At 40.7% G+C, this 21,749-nt stretch overlaps 2 protein-coding genes across 26 annotated transcripts in view; one reads left to right on the plus strand and one right to left on the minus strand.

The window, feature by feature from the left end:
• PCM1 (pericentriolar material 1) overlaps nucleotides 1–6,819 on the minus strand; it is an 84,013-nt gene extending 77,194 nt beyond the window's left edge. For 5 of the 25 annotated variants that reach the window (XM_058720056.1, XM_058720052.1, XM_058720055.1 and 2 more), the window contains exons 1-3: nucleotides 6,523–6,818; nucleotides 4,908–4,976; nucleotides 1,798–1,961 (exon numbers count right to left, since the gene is read on the minus strand). The gene's annotated coding sequence lies outside the window, so the exon portion shown is untranslated. Of the gene's footprint in view, nucleotides 1–1,797; nucleotides 1,962–4,907; nucleotides 4,977–5,391; nucleotides 5,626–6,522 lie in introns of all 25 variants that reach the window. The other 20 variants (XM_058720061.1, XM_058720060.1, XM_058720062.1 and 17 more) reach the window with 15 other exon arrangements.
• Nucleotides 6,820–7,120: 301 nt separating this feature from the next.
• FGL1 (fibrinogen like 1) overlaps nucleotides 7,121–21,749 on the plus strand; it is a 54,518-nt gene continuing 39,889 nt past the window's right edge. The window contains exon 1 of the mRNA XM_058720070.1: nucleotides 7,121–7,275. The gene's annotated coding sequence lies outside the window, so the exon portion shown is untranslated. The remainder of the gene's footprint in view (nucleotides 7,276–21,749) is intronic.

Genomic DNA, 21,749 nt, shown 5'->3' on the forward strand with positions numbered 1-21,749 from the left:
AAAAGAACACTAAAAAGGTACAAAAAAACAGGAGGGAAACGAGCGTGTGTTAGAAAAGGGGAAAGTGTATAAAGAAGGAGAGTACTGGTAAGAATGCCAAATATTTGTCACGTTAAAAAAGTACTGAGAAGTGTCCACTTGGATTTAGCAACAAGGAGGTTACTGAAGACCTTAGAATGAGCAATTACAGCAGGGTGGTGAGGGTCAATCCCATAAATGGAATGCATCTATTGATGGGAAGGGACAAGGATAAAAGAGGTCATTAGGTAATTTTTTTCAAGGAAATCAGTCTTTGAAGGGAAGCAGGCAGAGATGGGCATGAAGAAAGTTCTGTTAAAAGCATGTTTAAAATTTGTTGGGCAAGAACTAGTAGAGGAAGATACTGAAGATGCAGAAAAGAAAGGACATAGTGGGTGGTCTCTGAAAAAGCAGGAGCAACTGGGACCCAGGTGTAAGAAAAATGATTAGCTTAAGACAGGCAGAAAACACCTCTTTTACTGAAACCAGAGGAAAGGAGGGAAAGAAGAAAGTAGATAGAGGCTGGTTAGCAGATCTGTTCGTAGGAAGAGGAGGGCATCTGTAAGTGATGTGAAGTAGAAAGGACTGAGCCTTAAATGTCAGGGTGAGAGGCAGGGTCTGAGAGATTTCAGAAGAATAAAGGAGAATGACTGTGGGCAGCACTAAGGACTCAGGTGAGAGCAGGCAACATTCACTGAGAGCACCTAGCTGCAGTGTGAATGTTTTCCCAGCTGTGCTCATCAGCCTTGGCCAAAATACTCCACTGAATCTATCCAAGGTAGGTTTTTGCCAGGCAGATTTCACAGAAAGACAATAAAACAGAAAAGGTGAAGAAGCCACTGGAAAACAATCAGTGCAAGGGATGGATGATGGTATGGGAAAAAGGGGGATAAAAGTAAAATTCTTCTACTTAAAAAAAAATTTTTTTTTTTAATGTTAATTTATTTTTGAGACAGAGACACAGAGAGACAGGGTCAGAGAGAGAGGGAGACACAGAATCCAAAGCAGGCTCCAGGCTCTGAGCTGTCAGCACAGAGCACCACACGGGGCTCAAACTCACAAACGGAAAGATCAGACCTGAGCCGAAGTGGGATGCTTGGCCGACTGAGCCACCCAGGTGCCCCTTTAATATTTAAAAAAAAAAAAAATTTTTTTTAATAAAATTCTTCTACTTTAAACAAGCACTTCCACCCATCCTATGACCTACTAAACTAAGTTGCAACGAATAAATTTCATTTAGCTATTTTTTGACATTTTGGTTATTTTTGCTAAGGTATCATTTGGACTATTTAGAGCTTTTTTGGCTCCCTTATCTTGCAAAGATATGAAATGCAAAAATATTATGGCAATTCATAAACTTTCAGTGACTGATCTTTTTGAAGAAAATCCTGTTGCAAGATTCTTAACTATACAAAATTATTTATATATACATATATATAATTACAGTATTAGTTACCACATAAATACCTATGACTGACCTAAGGTTAACCTTTGAAATAAGAATATAAAGAAGAAATTAATCAGCTGAAGAAAAAAAATTATTTTTCTAAAATCTTCAAATTCAGATATCATCTCTGACATAGCATTAAATCACTCCTAACCATCTCTGGAAATACCTTCTTGAAAACTGTAATTATTTTAGAAATATAGGAAGTACAGTTTTTTCTAAATATTTACTTGGAGTCACAAAATAACCAAAAGTGGTACTTTATATATTTGTACAAGTTTTTCTAAAGGTTGCATTATTTGGGGTATTTCTTTTACTAATTATAAAAATACCTGGTACACTGTTCTGAAAGTCTTCATACAGTGTCCAATTGTACTAAGCACTTTTAATGGAAACGGAGAAGAAAATGCTTAAGTATTTGGTATTATGTGTTGTTTAATCAGTTTCATTTGAGGAATTTCTCAATTTCTTCTCCATACTTAAGGTGGTCAAGTACCTAAAAAAAAAAAAAAAGAAAAAAAAAAATCACACAGGATCTTTTCCACAGCACTTTCAATTTGAGATTTTCTTAAAATTTCCATAATTTTCTAGAATTTAAAATATCTTCTGTAATTACCCTCTTCAAATTAAAAAAAAAAACTTAAGATATTGGGGGAAAGGGGATAAAAAGACTACAACAAAATATAACAATTTGAATCAACAAAAACTTTATTACACTTCACTATGTACTAGGTATTGCATCAAGTCTATTTTATGGTATAGTTGTTCTGCACAGAACATTTCACATCAACAAAATATACCCTTGCTCAGAGAACTGAGAACAGAGGTCAGTTAAATTCTGCTTGCTAAATCCTCTCCCTCCCTACAATTTATACTCAAAATCTATCACTTCCTTGTCATGGATTACATATAACACCCAAATAATCTGTAGGCCCTGCTACCACCATCAACCTGCAATCTCAGTCTTCACTGCCAACTCCATATTCACTGGTAACAGCTTTCTGTCATCCCTTTCCACTGGACCATTACAAACTCCCTACATCTTCCCTTTCTTCCCAAATAGTCCTACTTCTTCTGCTTCAACAAAATCCCAAGTCCCTCTAAAAGCACTATTTCCTTAGAAATCTTTCTAAAAGGAGTACTACTCTTCCTGGTCTTCCAGACTCATGAGGAAAGGATCACATTTGCAAACCATTCTTAATGCTTAACCTTCCTCTTTTGAACAAATTAGTCATCAAAAATATCACTCTCCCATACTTGGACACCACTTCCTATTGTCCTCCTCAAGACAATCTTGCACTTTTCTTGGTAACAAGTGGCTCATGGTTTCACTCTCCACCTCATTTCCTGCTTTCCTGATTTTTCTAAGACTGTGGCTTGAGACCCAACGTCCATCTCATCTTCTCTACTCCAATGCCTTTTTCACTCTGGACTGATAATTTGTTCAAGATCCTCAAGTTCTGAAATCCCTCCTTCTGATCCTGAATCCTTGCATTCTACTTCTCTCACTTGCCCGTTCCTGCAGAACCCGCTCTTAACCCTGCTGCAAACTTCCAGTCCCTTGGTCATTCTTCTAAGAATCCATTAACTTCTTGCTTCCTTACTCAACCCCAAACACAAACCCAAGTAACCCATTCCAAAAATGCCTTGCAAGGATCTTTGACTTCCTCACCTATTTGCCCATTCTATCAATTAGTGATAAAACCCAGTACCTGCTCTCTTTGTTTCTACTCATAAACTGTCTGACGGCAGGGAAAGTTATAAAATGGCTCTGGCTATGTCCACTATTAAGATACACTATATTACACTATACAAACACAAATGCACACTTTCAAAATGTAGGTTTACTCCATGAAATAAGGTACCTCGTCTGTTTCTCACTGCCATATCTCCGGTACTTTACTGTCATTAAGTCACACACTGTAGGCATTCAATTAAATTTGTAAGATGAATGTATTGCTATGTACTCTGTTGGCTTCTTAATGAATTCCCTAGTGCGATTATTCCAAACACTTTTTCTATTTTTCCCAAGTGTCAAATACACTTGTCTCCTTTACAAATGGCCCAATCCTCTAATGAGGAAACCAAAGGTCTTCTAACATGAGTTAACAGAATTGCCCTACATTTTTATTCCATCTTATCCATCTTCCCTAACATGTTAAAAAGAAAATTGTCTTATAACTGGTTTTATAGTTCTTTTTATTTACTAAATGCCTACTATATCACTCTAGTGTTAAAGAATAACACACTCACGGGACACCTGGGGTGGCTCAGTCGGTTGAGTGTCCGACTTTGACTCAGGTCATGATCTCGAGGTTCATGGGTTCAAGCCCCACGTCCAGCTCTGAGCTGACAGCCCAGAGCCCGGAGCCTGCTTCGGATTCTGTGTCTCCCTCTCTCTCTCTGCCCCTTCCCTGCTTGTCCTCTGTCTCTCTCTCTCTGTCTCTCTCAAAAAAAACATTAAAAAAATTTTTTAATTAAAAAAAAGAAATGCACACTCACATTTGACCTTTCCTGAGTTCAATTTTTCTTGTCCTATTAGTCTCCCAATTAACAAAAATACTGAGAATACTAATAAAGATACAAGTCAACTGCCAATCTGTATTTTCTCACTATAGTTGGTTTAGATCATAAGGGAGCTAAGGATGTATCTGCTTTCCTGGAAAGCAAGGATATATTCTATTTTGAAAATGGGTTGTCTTACAATTTCAACAATGGAATTAAATTCAGACTCTGACATTTTTCTTAAAAGGGCAATTATTTCTAAAATGCTTTTTAAGAAAAATTTCTTCTGACCCTCATCCTTTAGTCATTTAATTTCTAAACTGTCCTTAGGAAACAATTACTTAACTTTTCCTAAGTGAACTTTCATTGACTTTTTTTTTTTTTTTTTTTTTTTGCTGGTCAGAGAATATCTTTAAATAACCAGCATCTGACAATGCACTGAGCATAGAAACTAACATTTAAAGTACTTTTAGACCCCTAAAAAAAAAAAAAGAAAGCAAAACTTCAGCCAAGAGTAAATATCACAAGCCTAAATAAGTAGAGGAATTTGTGAATAAAAAATAGAAAATCAATTAATAGAAAAGTTATAGAAAATGACTTAAGATTAAGTGGATTTGGAAAGAGAGGCTATCCAATAGCTGTTACAGGACAAATTCAAACACAAATGGGCTGAAGAAATTCTGTGAAGACAAAGACATTTCAAAAGGCAGTGCTTCAACTATTTCACTATTTAGTAATTAGGAATAACATGGCTCTTTTCTGGCAAAAGTATGGAGGCAGACCAGAGTGGCATGCCAAAAAACAAGGCAAACAGGGCAGCAAACGCAGAATGTCTGTTTACTAAGTAGAGAGGAACCTCAACCATGCAGCAGTCTCCGCTATATAGTCTTCAACTATAACACAAAGGACGATAACCTACATAATTAGGTCAAATTACCTGTTTAAAACTAGTTTTAAAGCTCAGAAACGGCTCCTTCTCTGCTTCACACTTCAAAGCCGTTGCCTGCTTGTGATTTAAGACAAAAAAAGTCACTTTAGTAAATTCTTTACTTACACTATAAGGTACAGAATAACAAATACTATATTTATAGCCTAAAACATGTTTAGAAAAATGAACAGAAAAGGAAAAATCCAACTTAGCAATATTTTAGACTGGTTACCTTAATCCTCTTGGAAAACTATGATATACTTAAATGATTAAATCTTCCAAACAACAATGTGGTACATTAATATCTACTTTGGTACATAATGAAAATGATTACCCTAATTTTCATGTAAACATCCAAGCCAAAATCAAGTCATTAACTTTCTGCCATTGAAACTATTCTAGAGCTTTGCATTTCCAATGATGAAAAAAGGTTTACTTGAAAGCTAGCTACTTAAAAGAAAATAACCTTGTCACGATATACACACATGTTTACCTTCTGTTCAAAAACTCCTTATAATGGTTTCCAGGACTCTCACCGGGAAGGTGATAGGGAAAGAAAAGAGCAGGTGCACGCGAAGCTCTCTAACACCCACTCCGGTAACCAGAGAATACCAGAAGGCGGAGTCTGGAAAGCAGTTATGAGGCGGGGGTGATAGGGGCGCCCAGAAAGCCCGCTTCTTCCAGCGCCAAATTACGATCCGTTACTCATAAGGCACATGACACAGACCTCAAACCGGTGAAAAAAGGGGGGAAAATAATAAAGAAAAAAAAGGAAAAAATCAGAGAAGACGAGCTCCCGAGAAGTGAGCCGCAGGATGAAAAGTTTGGATGACCCGCCTCCCTAGCAGGGCCTACTATCCAATCCCCAAACACCATTTCTGCAAAGCAAGCAATGTTTCCCGAATCCCACTTGGCATTTAGTTTTCCCCATCTTAGGCCCTTTCTAACTGGACGTGCAGAAGGGAAACAATGCGGGGGGGGGGGGGGGGGGGGAGCTGCTAAATTAACATTCCTCTCACAAGTATAAACCACCTCTTTGCCAAAGTCAGGAAAGCCTCCCCACCCCACCCCTAGCCTTTTTGCTCTAAGAATACCCAAGACAGCAAAAATCCGCTGCTCAAAAATCCCAACCCGAAAATCGCGTCGCTCCGCACCTGGCCTTCGGCACCCAAAATTCTGGACACCGAGAGCGTCACACGATGGAATTTGGGAGTGGGGTGGGAGGGGGCGCAGCCACGTACACTAAGGCCACTAAGGCCCCTAGCTGTGGAGAACTCGAGCCCTGTCCCTGGCAACCAAACCACAGCCCCCGCTCCGCTTCCTCCACTTGCAAGGGACGTTCCGTAGCACACGAGACGCAGGGCGGCCCCCCTCTCCGGAGCCAGAAAAATGAGAGGGGCGCGGAGGCAAGAAGGGGGCTCGGCAGTCGCTAACGCGTCCCTAGGTGCTCACCCGGAGATCGCGGCGTTTGGTCCGGGGAAAGGGGCGTGAAGACCCAGGAACCCACAGAGAGGTGTGGGCCCGAGGCCAGGGCCTACAGGGTCAAGTGTCCCAGAGCCGTTGCTCTCCCGCCCCTGCGCCGCGCTGCCCTCGGTTGCCAAGGGCTGGGGACGCGCAGCATTACCTGTAAACGAAGCAGCCCCTCCTGCCAAGGGTGGAGTGGCGGCCAGGCCCTGCGACCCGCCACCGGCAGGGGTCCTCCCTCAGAGACCAGAGCAGGGAGCGCCCACAAGTTCCCTGGCTGCCTAGGGCCCAATGGCCGCCTTCTCTACCTCAGCTAGTCGGCGCCAACCGCCGCAGCCACCGCCATCTTAGGATCTCATTGTGGTGGGAGAAGAGGGGCGGGGGGACTGCAGAGGGGGCAACGCGCCGTGAGACTGCGCCGTCTCCTCGGCAACGGCCGCGCGGGGGCGAGAATTCGCCCGGGCGGGAGCCGCAGTGCGATCGACGCTCTAGGCTGGAGTCATGTGACCGCCGAAGTCTTTGGTGTCACCTCGGGCTCTTTAGCCTGGCGGTGACTATACGAACAACCAGAGACTACATATCCCAGAATACCAACTGGATCCTGGTTTATGAACCCCCCCCCCCCGCACCTCCTCCACGAGAGGGATAACTACAAATCCCGGCATGCTGTGAGATCCCGGCGCTGCTCTGTGATTGGGAGCCTCCGGGCCTGTGCGGAAGTAGATTGAGCCCCCCTCCCTTAGCTGGAAAACCGGAACCTCGTTCTGGTTTTTCATGTGAGTGCCTGCTCCGGACTCTAGCCAGAAAGAGGAGAAAAGACGAAAGTCGCTCCTCTGTTCCCTGTCCACCTACATCCGAGTTACTAAGAGATGGAAACAGAAGGGCCTTTACGATGTAGTCCTGATTTTACACGGTAGGCATTAATCATGGGAAGTTAATTGGCCAAACCACTTAACTGTATATAGCTAGTCAGCGGGAGAATCCTAAATGTTAGTAATGAACACCACCTTGGACTAATGTCCCAGTTTTTGCTTGGAAGAACCAGATGATTTCAATCAAAATTTAGTAGGAGGAAATTTCGCTTAAAACTAGTGTCTGAATTCTCTTTTTATTGATGCTCCTATGTCAACGGTACCTCTATCGAGAATGAATTGATAGGTTCTCCGTAAAAGTTCGTAATTCAACTGAGTGAATTCTGAGATCTAATTGGCTGAATTCAATTCATGAATTGAGCAGCATCCCATGTACCAAATAGAAAGGAGATCTATTGGAGCGGTAGAAAAGGAAAGTTTTTTTAAAGGCAGAAGGGGTGGAAAAAGGAAATTATTAGCAAAGAGTGCATTGTTTCTGGCAAGGTTGCCTTCCTATGTAGAATAGAAAGGCCTACCAGATGGATTACTAACCTGTTGACCAAGTAATTCCAGGTTGACTAGTTAAAGGTTACATTTCTGGGGTGTTGAAACTGCAGTCAGGTTAGGTATTAGGTCTTGGTTTTCCGATGTGGGGGTTGGCACTCATGATTCTATTGGGGGCCTGCTGTTTCCTTCTTAACATTCAACACATACACACGAAAAATGTGATGGTGACTTTTAAGGCCTTCAGTGCCCCTCTCTGAAAACTTAAAACACCTTCAGTTTTACTTGAGTGCAAGGGCATTCTATTTTTAGACAGTTTGTGAGATGGGTTTGTTTTAAGCAAAATAGAAGGAGAAGGAATAGACATTTAGGTTCCAACAAGTTGTTCTCATAACCAACAGAAATTGTTCAAAAGCCAATTAATAGAACCATATCTCAATACATAATTCAGTTAAATAAAGCTCTTCCTGAAACTATACCCAGGCTCAGTCTCATTGCTATGAGACTTTATTTGTCATATATGTTTTAATACATTCTGTGTGTCTAACATTGATAATTATTTAGGTAACACATAGTCCCTGCTCTTGAAGGGCTCATGTTTTAGTGAATGATGGAAAAATAGGATGTATAAATAAATTCTGTCTTGTAAGAATACAAAATGCTGTGGGCATCCAAAGGACAGCATGCCCTAGGCCCCATTTTAATTCCCCCACTCTAAGATCTTGGGCAAATTATTTATCCTTTCCTCAATTGCCCCATCTATAAAATGAAAGGGAGGCAGTCATGTTGCCTACCTTGTGGGGATTTTTTTTTTCAAGTAATGTTTATTTTGTACAAGGCCCAAGTGAAACATTTTCTCTGTTGTGATTTTTGTAATTTTCCCAACTATCCTGAAGAGATTGATTCTGCATTCTTTCCGTTTTACAAGCAAGAATTTAAGTAAATTACCAAAATTCTGACAGCTCCAAGTGGTAGAGCCTTGGTGAAAGTGAGGTCTACTGTACTCTTTGGAGGGATTTTTTGGTTAACTAAGAGAATGAGTGGAAAAAATTACTGGCACATGGTAAGGCTCCAAAACATTAGTTGTCATTATTATTATCACTATCATCATTTTGTTTTTATATATGTTTTTATTTTTAAATATGTAGAAGTTACTCTCATTAAAACCATTCAAATGAATTTAAAAGCATTACTGAAATCAACATTGTCATCATGCCTTTGAAATTTATGGTCGCTAAAAAATGTCAAAATACTATTATGCCTGTTTCGTGAGGGGAGTAGTCTGAGAAATTTTTGTGTTTAAAAAACACGCTCCGGGGCGCAGGTCATGATCTCGCGGTCTGTGGGTTTGAGCCCCGCATTGGGCTCTGTGCTGACAGCTCAGAGCCTGGAGCCTGCTTCGGATTTCTGTCTCCCTCTCTCTCTGCCCCTCCCCTGCTCATGCCCTGTCTCTCTCTCTGTCAAAAATAAATAAACATTAAAAAAACTTTTTTTAATAAAAAAATAAGAGACCCTCCAACTCAAATATGAGCATTACTGATCTTAGCAGAGAACAGAGGAAAGAAAAAAACCTGAAAAAGTATAAAATTATTCCAGACTTCCAAAAACTTAACATCTAATTCAGAAAATAAACCTAGTGCAAATGAATCGATTTAGTATCAGTAGTGTATGAATATGGCAAATAAATGATACAGACAGTAAGTGCTTTGGGAATTCAGAGAGATAATATTGATATATTGCTTCAAAGGTAATGATGGCTCCAGGATTTCTATGTAGAATGAAATTAGGGGCAACAGTCTGGGGGAAATGTAGATGGGGGACATGTGTGGCCTCTCAGAGATAACACATTGAAACTGTATCTCAGTTTCCCACATTTATGAACAACTTAATACACATATTAAACATGAGAGAGGGGGCGTAAGCGGAAAGGGGCACATTTCAACCACATAGTACAACCAGAATTAGTGATGCATAATGCAGAAACCAGCCTGGGTGAAGTAGAGGATTCTTACGGGTTGTGGAATGCAGAGGCAAGAGAGGATAGCCAAGACTGATGAACAGGTATCTGTATGTTTGCTACAGACCGTAGAAAATCTTAACTATCAATCTGAAGAGAATGAGCTTTGTTCTGTAGATAGTGTAAAATCTCAGTGAGGCTTTGGAAAAAACAATGATATAATGAGGTAGTTATTTAAAGAATTTAGTCTAGTGGCAATGTTTAGAACAGGCTAGAGGGAGGAGCAGAGCAACAGGCTCGCCGGGTGTTAACTGGCATGAAGTAATTAAGGCCTGGCCTAAGGTAGTAGCAAAATGAATCAAGTCAAGGAGTTGGATTCTGATGGCGAACTAAGTCAGTTGTCATGCTGTGTAAAATGGCATTTTTTTCTGTTTTTTTGATCTGCCATCTGACACTGACCAGGGGGTGCTTACAGTGTAACATTTTGTGCTATCTCATTTATCTCCTTAATGTGTTCAGTGTTCTCTATCCACAGATGGATTTACGTATGGTGAGAGCAAAAACCCTGCCTTTGGGAGTTCTTTATATCCCAAATGCCTTGCAGAGTTCATTTACTGTATTATGATATTCACTAATTTGGCCTTGGAAAAGAACTGTTTTCGCAGTACCTAATTTTAACCTGCAGGTGGTGATAGAACTTAAAGGAAAAAAATCTTTAGTGGCCACCCTTCTATTATACTGAATTTTATGATTCTTTTTATATGTGATTTTTTATACACCCAAAAGAATATATTACATTTATGTAAATTATAAAGTACAATAACAAAAGAAACACCCAAGAACCCACTACCTAACCTAAAACATAGAATATAATCAATCTATTTAAGGACCCCTGTGTTTTTCTCCAAACTCATTCCCCTTTGCAAACATAAATATTATTCTGTATGATCTTGGTGCTATCATTCCTTCATTTTTTCATATAGCTATATGTATATATCCCCAAATAATATATTGTTTAGTTTCACTGTTTTCAAACCTTATATAAATGGTATCATACTGAATATATTCTTGCTTGACTTGCTTTTTTGTTCGTTGTTTCTGAGATTCATCCATGTTGGTAAGTGGAAACACATCTTAAGAGCAGAATGTAAAATTAATTTTGGAATATTTCTAAGTTTGAACATAAATGATTTTATCTTTACTCTTCATACTAGATTTGTGGGTTCAATGGTTGAAGAAATTGTATAAACAAGGGATCACTTGAAGAACTGTGACCTAGTTCTTATACTTTTGGGCAAAATCTAAGCACTTTACTTCTCTCCCTGAATCCAGCCCAGAGTTTCTCAATCTTGACATGATTGACATTTGGGGCTGGATGATTCTTTGTTGTAGAAGGCTGTCCTGTGTTTTATATTTAGCTGCACACCTGACCTCCTCCCACTAGATGCCTGTAGCACCCTGCCTCCCCAATTGTGACAACCATCAGTGTCTTCTGAGATTGCCAAATACCCCCCACCCAAGGAGGGTAGAGCAGGGGGTGAGGGCAAAAGCTCTCCTGAGTGAGAAGCGCTGATCTAACCTTTGCATTGAGAAAAGCATGCTACTCAGGATTTTTCTTAGGTACCTCTCTTGCTCAAAAACCTAAACTTATGAATAATTAAATCAATTAATTACTATATATAATCGTATCAACTGATTATATCAAATCCACATACATAAGTAATGTTTCAAGGCTCTTCTTACTTTCCTCCATTCTCTCCCTATCTAATTACCATGCCATCTCTCATTACTGCCACTTCAGACTTTCTATGACTAGGTTCCAAATACCGAATTGCTGCTGTCCACATACAATGTTAGTGTTTACCCCAGTCTGAGCTGCCCTTTCCTCCATAACCAGTTTATGACCTCACTCATTCAATACATGTACCCTTGTATTTCAGACTATTCTGTCCATATTTGCTCTTCATCAGTCTTTACATGGCTCGGCTCTTGTAGAGTCTTAACCACGATACCCTGTTTCTTACATTTTTCTCTATATAGTTTTGAAAGGTCTATATATTTACCCCACTTGCGCTACTCAATGTAAACCTCATCAGAGCTACAATAGTGTAGTTCTGTGTGGAATGCTTGCTTCCCAGGACATATCACGTTGGGAGGGGGTCAAATAAAAGGATATAATAAAAAACAGGCCCCTGGGTGGCTCAGTAGGTTGAGCGCATCTATCATTTGACTTTAGATCATGATCTGACGGGATCAAGCCCTGCTTTGGGGATTCTGTCTGTCCCTCTCTCGCTGCCCCTCTCTCTCTCTCTCTCTCTCTCTCTCTCTCTCTGTCTCTCAAAAATAAATAAATAAATAAATAAATAAAGTTAAAAAATAATTTAAAAGTACAAAGAAAATAATCTATACCTTATTTCCTAGCCTCCTATCACCCCTACAGCATATAAGATTGAAAGTATTAAATGTATTTGGATAAATATTGTTAATTAAGGGGAAAAATCAGGCAATTAGGTGGGACAGTTCCCAAAATAAGGAAATATAGGCTGATAGAGATTTCCTAATGCAGATGAAGAATATTAGAAAAGTATGAAAATTAATCCTCAGCTTTTACTTTGAAAACCCTATTACTGAAAATACAATTATGTGAGGGGCACCTGGGTGATTCTAAGGTTAGGAAAAAAAAAATGACAAAACATATGTGAACCCAGATTAACCAGGAAAGAGGTTAGAGTTCTCTTTCTTTACCACCAGAATACCAAATAATTTTCAGGGTTAAAAACTGGGGGATATTGGGTGGCAGGATGGACAGTCCAACCTAGATAAGGAAAAATGTAAAATCCTGACAAGAGGTAGGGCAGAGATTGACAAACGTTTTCTGTAAAAGGCCAGATATTAAATACTTTAAGTATTGTGGGCCACACAGTCCCTGTTCCTACTACTTAGCTGTGTGATTGTAGGGTGAAAGCAGCCAGACAAAATATAATGGGTGAACGTAAATGTGTTGCAATAAAACATTATTTTAGGATACTGAAATTTAAATTGCATATGATTTTTCCATGTCACAAAATATTAATCATCTGATTTTTTTTTCAACCATTTAAAAATATTAAAACAGGGGCACCTGGGTGGCTCAATCAGTTAAGTGTCCTACTCTTGATTTTGGCTCTGGTCATGATCTCACAATTCAGGAGATCGAGCCCCGAGCCTGCTTGGAGTTCTCTCTCTCCCAATCTCTGCTCCTCCCCCACTTGGACTCTCTACCTCAAAATAAATAAACTTAAAAAACAATATTAAAACAGGCAGTGGGCCAATTTAACCCATGGGCCATAGTTTGCTGATGCCTGACACAGAGTACCCAACTTTTAAAATTTTTAGATGGTTAATGATAGATCCGAGAAGAAATTAGCAATGGAAGAAAATACATTTTCATTACTTTGCAGGATGGTCATTTTACAAAGAATCATTTGAACTAATGAGGAAGGGAGGATATAAAGCAAATGTAACTGAACATTTGTAGGTATTAGTTTATACTTTTTTCTTATATATTCTGTTTTCCCCTATCCTGGCTAGTTCCAGCCACATGTTGCCTCCACAAAGGATTGTCACAGCTGCAAATACCAGAAACAAAAGATACAAGTTTCAGACATAAGAAAAAAGATTAAAATTCGAGCGCTTTCCACCCCTCAATTTGCCTGAGTGGAAAAAGGAAGAACTGATGGGAAATTCAAAGAATTTTTTGCTTTGCCCTGCATCTCTGCAAAGGAAGAAGAGGAAGGTACAATCTGTGGGGATTGATGACCGACGACAGAGCCTGGAAGGCTCCATGGCTACAGCAGAGACAGATGGTTACAGTGGCACTCTGCAAAGCTCGCCCACCACAAGCCCTGGAAGTCACATGCAGCCCTGGGAGGAGAGATTGTGTGACATAATGGATCAGGAGTGAGATTAGGTCTCTCCAAGCCTATCAAATACAGTCTTGAAATTCATTTAGAAAAATAAACATGTAATCTCTTCAAGCCTATCAAATACAGTCTTGAAATCCAATTAGAAAAATAAACATGTAAGTTTGTGGCATAGAAAACATACCCACTTTACTTACCTAGTTCAAATGTCTGCTACCCGAGTGTCCCCAAGTCTTCAAAACTGCTGGAGTAACCATATCTCCGTCACATATACAGCAGGAAACCTAATCTCAATGCCGACATCTTTTAGAACGCTTGGAGCTAATGGCTTTTTGTTTGTTTGTTTTCCTATTATTTCCTGCTTCTGCTGAATTCTTGATTTCTTTTGAGTCTGGCTTCTTATGGCGGTTCTTTTTCTCCATCCCACATCATTTCCAAGGCAGAACACAACCTCTTTTGCTTTGTTTTCTCAAAATCCCATGGAAACAAGGCATCTCTGTGTGGTATAGTGCATTCCACTGAAAATTTGGAGTTAACGGTATAAGATAGGGGAGAAGGAAGAGAAATTTATACCACAGCTATTTGGACACCCCTGTTCTTTTTTAAAGATCTTTGGCCGTAGCCCAGAACTTCTCTCTGGCTGCCTTTTATCCAACTCCCTGTCATATTGACACACTCTTTCTTCATATCCTATTCCCCAGTCTTATCACTTCCCCCTCTTGACCTTTTTCCTTCTAGGTTACCCATGAAAACTCCAAATTCTTCACTAATTTTTCATGGACAGAACAATTTTGTTTTCTTGGTCTTGCCTCTGGCTTATCCCAGCTAGACCCACTATTAAAATGCTCTTCCTCTGCTGCACTGATATTAGTCTGACTCATTTCCTCAGCATGGAGCTCTGAGAGCGTTATGTCTTTGGATGCTAAAATCAATTGCATACTGTTCTTCATTATCCTGATTAGCAGAAATTGTAAGAAGAGACATCTGCCTTTCCCTGACATCTCCACCCCCAGCCATCAAGAATGGAGTGGTGGGTGGCTAAGTTAGTTCTCAGAGCCAGTCTTCAGTCCAAACCCATAGTGCAGAGAGGAACAGAGACCATGTCCAGTTTTACAGATTGATCGGTCCTGGTTTTCATTCTTGTTGCTCTTTGTTACACTGCACTCATCTTGTCATTCCCACATATCTGGGGCCACCATTATTCTCTGCGGTAGTGATTCTGCTTCTGGTCTCAGAAGCTTCCCATGGACTCTGTGTGTGTTCTGTGTGTGTGTGTGTGTGTGTGTGTGTGTGTGTGTGTGTGTTGGGTAGAGGAGTTGTAGGCACTGGGAAGATGTGGAGGCAAGGATTCTCCTTACATTGTTATGGTCCCGGTTAAGGTCACTGTTCCTCTCCGCCACCACCAGCTTGGGCTGTCGCTCTTTGTCTCTGATTAGCATAAATCCTTGCACATAAATTAGAAAAAAATCCTCATTTTCTAAGGTTGGGCAACTCCACTACCTCTGTGTAAAGCTAGTAAAGCACTATAGCAAGTGCATACGAGCATATCTCTAGGGCAAGACTACATCAGGTCAAATCCTGTTGTATGTGACCTTGAGCAAGTGGTTGCTCTCTTTATGTTTCATTTACCTCATTGACAAAATGGCAATAAAAATAATACATATCTCAAGGACTCTTATGAGGATTAAATGAGTAAATGCACAGAAAGTATTCAGATAGTACCTGGCTCGCAGTAAGTGATATATAAATGTTTATACTTACTAAGTTTACAACTAAGGCTTTGTGCTAATACTGACTTGGGCCTCCATGTTTTCAGAATCCCATCCTGCACTCCCATTTTAGCATAGATTTCAAAACATTCACACCATACTCAGTTGGCCGAGTCATGATGGCTTTAACCATATGGACTACATGACTATGTCAGGATGCCGACACTGAGGCTGGATCACCACAGGAAGGAAACTGGGTGTTGTCTTGTTGACTATGGAGCATCACCAAGACTTTTTAAGTAGACGAGTATTGTGGTCACACTTGTTTCTATAAAGATAACTTCTGTTGTTGTTGTTGTTGTTGTTGTTTATAGGATATGGTCTGCATGGGAAAGAAACTGGAAGTAGATTGATCAGGTAGAAAGTACCAGGAGATTATGCTAGGGTGATAAGGACATAAATTAAGGTGTCATTGGCCTGATGAAGAGAGGTTGGCATTTAGAAGGTACAATCAACAGGACTGGTTGGCAAAAGAAAGAAAGGATGAGAGACAGGAATGGTGTCTGATAATGCCAAGCTTTGAAACTGGGTAAGTGAATAAATACTGAGTCACCAACTCCTTATGTTCTCTCCAAGGAAAGAGGGGCAGGGAAGAGGAAGACACTGCAAAGAGTTTAGTTGAAAGCTAGGGGGCTACTGGACAAATACTTCTGGAGATACAGAGACAAGTAAGAGTTGGAGTTAAATATTTGGGAATTGCTAAACACTAACATTCTAGCAGAGGAAGAAGACTCCACGAAGGAAAGATGAACAACTTGGAGGACACCCAGAGAACTAACAGAGAGGCGTTTCATGAAAGTGTATGGAAGAATAAGTTTTGAGGAAGAAGGAACAGAGAATCAATGAGAAACTACTATGAGGAAATGTGTGGCCTTGTTACAAGCAGTTGCAGCCAAGTGAAGGGTCACATGTCACTGGCTTTGGCTGAGAAATTAATAGGAAGTGAGACCGTGGAGTCGTGAGTGTAGAGTAAGTGTAGATCGCCCTCGTTACAAAGCTTGGTTGAAGGGGAAAGAGAAATCAGAGGGTGGCTAGAAGCAGGAATAAGGCAAGTTTTCATTTCCTAGCGTTTAAAAGAATTAAGCTTATTTATAAGGTGAAAGAGGGACAAGACTCTGAAAGGAGAGGGTGACATTAAAAATGAGAAAGGGGAAGGTAATTAAAGAAATGCAATTCTTAGGGGCACCTGGGTGGCTCAGTTGGTTGAGTATCCGACTTCAGCTCAGGTCATGATGTTACAGTTCATGAGTTCGAGCCCTGCATCAGGCTTTCTGCTGTCAGCACAGAACCTGCTCTGGATCCTCTGTTCCCCTCTCTTTCTGCCCCTCCCCGACTCGTTCTCTCCACCCCCACAAATAAATAAACTTTTAAAAAATGCAGTTCTCAAGAAGAAATGAGGGGCTGGAAATCAGAGCCCAGGTGGAAAGAATAGACTAAAACAAGAGGGATCAATACTTCCAGAAGCAAATCCCCAGCAGTGGGAGTCTAGAATTGGTAGATACGTACCCCACGAGTCAAGAGGAGGAAATTCTGACGTGCCTCTCTCAGATGCCCCATTTGTCTAAGGCTGTAGCCCACTCACAAGGCGCTCCCTCCTCCCTGTTCCAATTCACTTCACTACTCCCTCACTTATGCTCTCTGGAATCACCGCTCAAATAAACTACTTGCATCCCAATCTTTGTGTCATGCTCTGCTTTTGGGGAACCCCAATTTCAATAGATTGTGAGTTAGAACATTATCCTGGGCTTTCTGATGCCAGGTGTGGGGCTTTTTTTTCAGCCAAATCATACTTTACCACTTTTGCTAACTTTTTTCCAAATGGAGTACATGCCATTGTCAAAATACAAGTTATTCATTTTGTTCCTAGGTCTGTTTCCATATCCGTCGTGCTATATCTTCAGATGAGGAATCTAGAATAAGAGCCTCCTGCATAGAGATCTGTGGAAGCAGCCGAAAGCTGTCAACATGTATCACTTGCCTTCACTTCCGTTGTTTCTGAATCTGACCCTTCATTTGGGGGGATCGATAATGTCCATGTCTACTCCTTCATCTACTCCTTTGTTTATATCTAAAGTTACATTTTCATCTACATATATGTTATGTAAAAATCTATATATATCTACATTTTAAAAAGTAGGTATCAGCCAGGGCGGGACAGGAAGTTGAGAGAGGAATAGGAACAAGGAGGTAATAATGTATCAGTTCTCTATTGGTTTCTGGCTGGCTAATTTAGGCAGAAATGAATTTATTGTAATTACTGGAGAATGTTGGACTTACAGAATCAGAAGTCATCTGTACTTCAGACTTCAGAATGAACAGGAATTAAGGGAATTATGGAGGGGTGCCTGGGTGGTTCAGTCGGTTAAGCATCTGACTTTGGCTCAGGTCATGATCTTGCCATTCGTGAGTTCGAGCCCCGCATCAGGCTCTGCGCTGTCAGCTCAGACCCTGGATCCTGCTTCAGATTCTGTGTCTCCCTCTCACTCTGCCCCTCCCTTGCTCATGCTCTATCTCTCTGTCTCTCAAAAATAAACATTTAAAAATTAAAAAAAAAAAAAAAGTTAACCATGGAAAGCCAAGCAAGTAGCGGAAAGCAAGGAGCAGAGCAGCCATGTCATAACCTGAAGGGTCTGGCCAGTATACTGCTTCTTCTGCTCTTTCTGGTATGAATGACCTTCCTTGTGTCTTTTCTTAAAGATGCAGATTCTCTGGAGAGAGCACTGAACTTGCTCATCTAACTTCCCACCAGCGCCCCTGATGGGGTGAGAAAAGACTTAGACCCTTCAGCTCCTGCCATGGAACTGCCAAATTATTTTCCCCAAAAGTTATGGAGAAGCCCCAACTAGAAATAGAACTGCTATTAGAAAGGAGGATCAGGGACGCCTGGGTGGCTCAGTCGGTTAAGCGTCCGACTTCAGCTCAGGTCATGATCTCACGGCTAGTGAGTTCGAGCCCCGCGTCGGGCTCTGTGCTGACAGCTCAGAGCCTGGAGCCTGTTTCAGATTCTGTGTCTCCCTCTCTCTCTGACCCTCCCCCGTTCATGCTCTGTCTCTCTTTGTCTCAAAAGTAAATAAACGTTAAAAAAAAAAATTTAAAAAAGGAAAGGAGGATCAGAAGCCAGGAGACAAAAGAATAGCAAATGTCAACTGCAAATCTCATCAGGTAACCAGACAGGGCTGTTGGCTGGGGCTGCCTACTGACAGCAGATGACTGGTCACTGAGAAGTGAATAACCATAAGAACGTTATAATCTAGAATGAGCAAGAATCCTTGGCTACAATATGTATAATATTTAAGGGACAAACTGAAAAATACAGGAATACATTGAAATAGGCTTTAGTAGTGGAATAAAATGATGTTAAAATTACCTTAGAACAGGAAAATAGTTATTAGCATTCTGCTGTGTTTGGAACTGCAGGTCAGAGTTGCCTATATGACGAATCCTACGAGAAAATCTTTCTGCAGGCTGAGTGAGCAGCATGGGCAAAGGCACAGAAACAGAAAGTACAGCTTGTGTTTGGGAAATGGCATGTATCCAGTTTGGCTGGGGTGCGGGGAACATGAGATGGTTCAGATCTTTTTGTGTGGGGGGGACTCAATTTCTTTTAGAAGCTGAACAAATCATTTTGAGACATTTACCTGCTTTGCAAACCGGTTTTTATTTCTCACTTAGCCTGCATGATTGAATAAATACTCAAAATCTGACACTGGATCTCACCAGTTGAAGTTCACGGCTCCTATTTTGGCCTCTTGTTCTCTTTTATTCTTTAGTAGTCACTCAAAATAATTACAAGACAACTGGCGTATTTGTACACCAGTGTTCATAGCAGCATTATTAACAGTAGCTAAAAGGTGGAAATAACTCAAATGTCCACTGATGGATGAACAGACGAAATGTGGCCTCTACATACAATGGAATGGTATTCATCCTAAAAAGAAAGGACATTCTGGCACATGCTACAGCTTGGATGAACCTGCAAGACGTTGTGCAAAGTAAAATTAGACGCAGAAGGGCACGTACAGAATGATTCCTCTTGTGTGAGGTACCTAGCACAGTCAAATTCATAGAGACAGAGAGTCGAATGAGGCTGCCAGTGTCCAGGGGAGGGAGGAACGGGAGTTAATATTTAATGGGGACAGATTTCCAGTTCAGGAAGGTGAAACAATTCTAGAGATGGACGGTGGTGATGGTTGTACAACAATGTAAGTGTACTAATGCCACCGACCTATACATTGAGAAACAGTTGAAGTGGAAAAAATGGTTAAAATGGTAAATTTTATGCTATGTATATTTTATCATGATTTGTTAAAAAGGCAAGAGTCTTTCTCACTGTGTCCCCAAGAAGACACAGCAATAGGCCCTCTTTAGGGCATCTGGACTCTGCTTTTCTCCCCAAAGCCAATGAATAATTCCTGTGATCGTGCCCACAGATGTACTGCAAATGGTGACAGTACAGATCCCTGCCCTTCATGGGAAGATTTGCTGTCCCATGGCTTGGTGTTGTACTCGGGGATCCTCTCAGACACCCACCTCCTTCCGAGGTCTCTCCCCCTCCTGGGGCAGCCCACACGTAATGGTCACTCCAGCGGGGGGGAAAGGCCCAACCATTTGGGCCCAAAGCAGGATACCTCTAATGGACCGTTGTCATTCTGATGGGCCATATTACCTCCACATAGGTTCTCCCTTTCGCCAGTCCTTTTCCCTTCCACTCCCTTCCACAGGGAGCGTTCACAGTCTCCTCATAAACACCCCTGGCACAAAACGCTCAGAGTCACATTCCTGGAGAACATTAACCTGAATGGGCAAATGAAGTTCCTCTGAAAACAGGAAGAGAAAAAGGTATACAAAGGAACAAGAATAATAGTGGATTTCCTGTTGGAAGCAATGTAAGTGTGGGAAAAGTGGAGGAACCAGAATGCTACATGCAACAAAACACCTTTCAGAATCTAAGGCAAAAATGTTTTCTTTTTTTTTTTAATTTTTTTTTTAACATTTATTTATTTTTGAGACAGAGAGAGACAGCATGAACGGGGGAGGGGCAGAGAGAGAGGGAGACACAGAATCGGAAGCAGGCTCCAGGCTCTAAGCCATCAGCCCAGAGCCTGACGCGGGACTCGAACTCACGGACTGCGAGATCGTGACCTGAGCTGAAGTCGGGCGCTTAACCAACTGAGCCACCCAGGGGCCCCAAAAATGTTTTCAAATAGCACAAAAACTAACAACAACAAAAAAATCGATCAGCAGCATGTCCACACTCCAGGAAAAGTCAGTATGAAAAAATTCATGAAACTATATGCTAATTATTTGTGCACTTTTTCGTTTTTTATGTTTTTTTTATTTTTTATTTTTTGCTTTGATGAATAGTTCATTAAAAGGAAAGAAAGAGTAGTTTACATTTGTTGTGCTATGAGTAAGGGTAGTTTTCTTCTCTACACAATCTTGTCCCTCAAGTCCTGGCTGGGGTGGTAACTCCCAGATGGCTTCATACTGATGATACCTCAGTATCCCTCTAATCAATCCAACTAGTTGTTTTAAAATTTTATCTAACTTTTCAAGTTTTTCTTCGTAGAGATGTCATGCTCCACAAGCTCTTTCCTCACCGATTAAAGCCAAGGTTACTGTTACATTTCTCTACTGGAATGTGAGATTCTTGTTCTGTTGAAAGTGTGAATGGGTTGAGCAGTGTTAGCAAGTGATTTTAGGAGCAGGGTGTTGTTTCCATCTATACTCACTGCTTTTCCATTCACAAATAATTGTAGATTATTAAAAATCATTTTCTTCCTTCCCTTATATAAAGCAATATCTTTTTTTTCAAAACTTTTAAATGTTTTTATTTATTTTTGAGAGAGAGACAGAGCGAGTAGGATAGAGGCAGAAAGAGAGAGAGAGGGAGTCACAGAATCTGAAACAGGCTCCAGGCTCTGAGCTGTCAATACAGAGCCTGACACGGAGCTCGAACTCACAAACTGTGAGATCATGACCTGACCCCAAGTCAGACGCTTAACTGACTGAGCCACCCAGGCGCCCTTATAAAGCAATATCTTTATAAAACTATTAATTATCTGTGTGTATATATTGCTGCCTCACCCTCAATCAAGGAAATTGCCGTCCTGATCTTGTTTCAAGATAGAAGGAGATTAAACTTTATTGCATTTCTTCTGTGTATTAGGCCCTACAGTAAGCACCGCATGTAAGTTACCAAGTTTGAAATCAAGTGTGAATATTTATACTTCATGCTACTACAGATATGGAATTTTATTGTTCCATGAATAATAAATATTCCTGAGTTTCTATTGTATAGTATGTGTATGCTGGATGCTGTGGGTATAGATATAAGAAAACAAGTCTGTAACCTCTCTTAGGAGAGAGAGTCCAGTATACAATATAGTGATGCACAATGTAAG

Source organism: Neofelis nebulosa, chromosome 3 (assembly GCF_028018385.1).
Source record: "Neofelis nebulosa isolate mNeoNeb1 chromosome 3, mNeoNeb1.pri, whole genome shotgun sequence".
Lineage (NCBI taxonomy): Eukaryota > Metazoa > Chordata > Mammalia > Carnivora > Felidae > Neofelis > Neofelis nebulosa.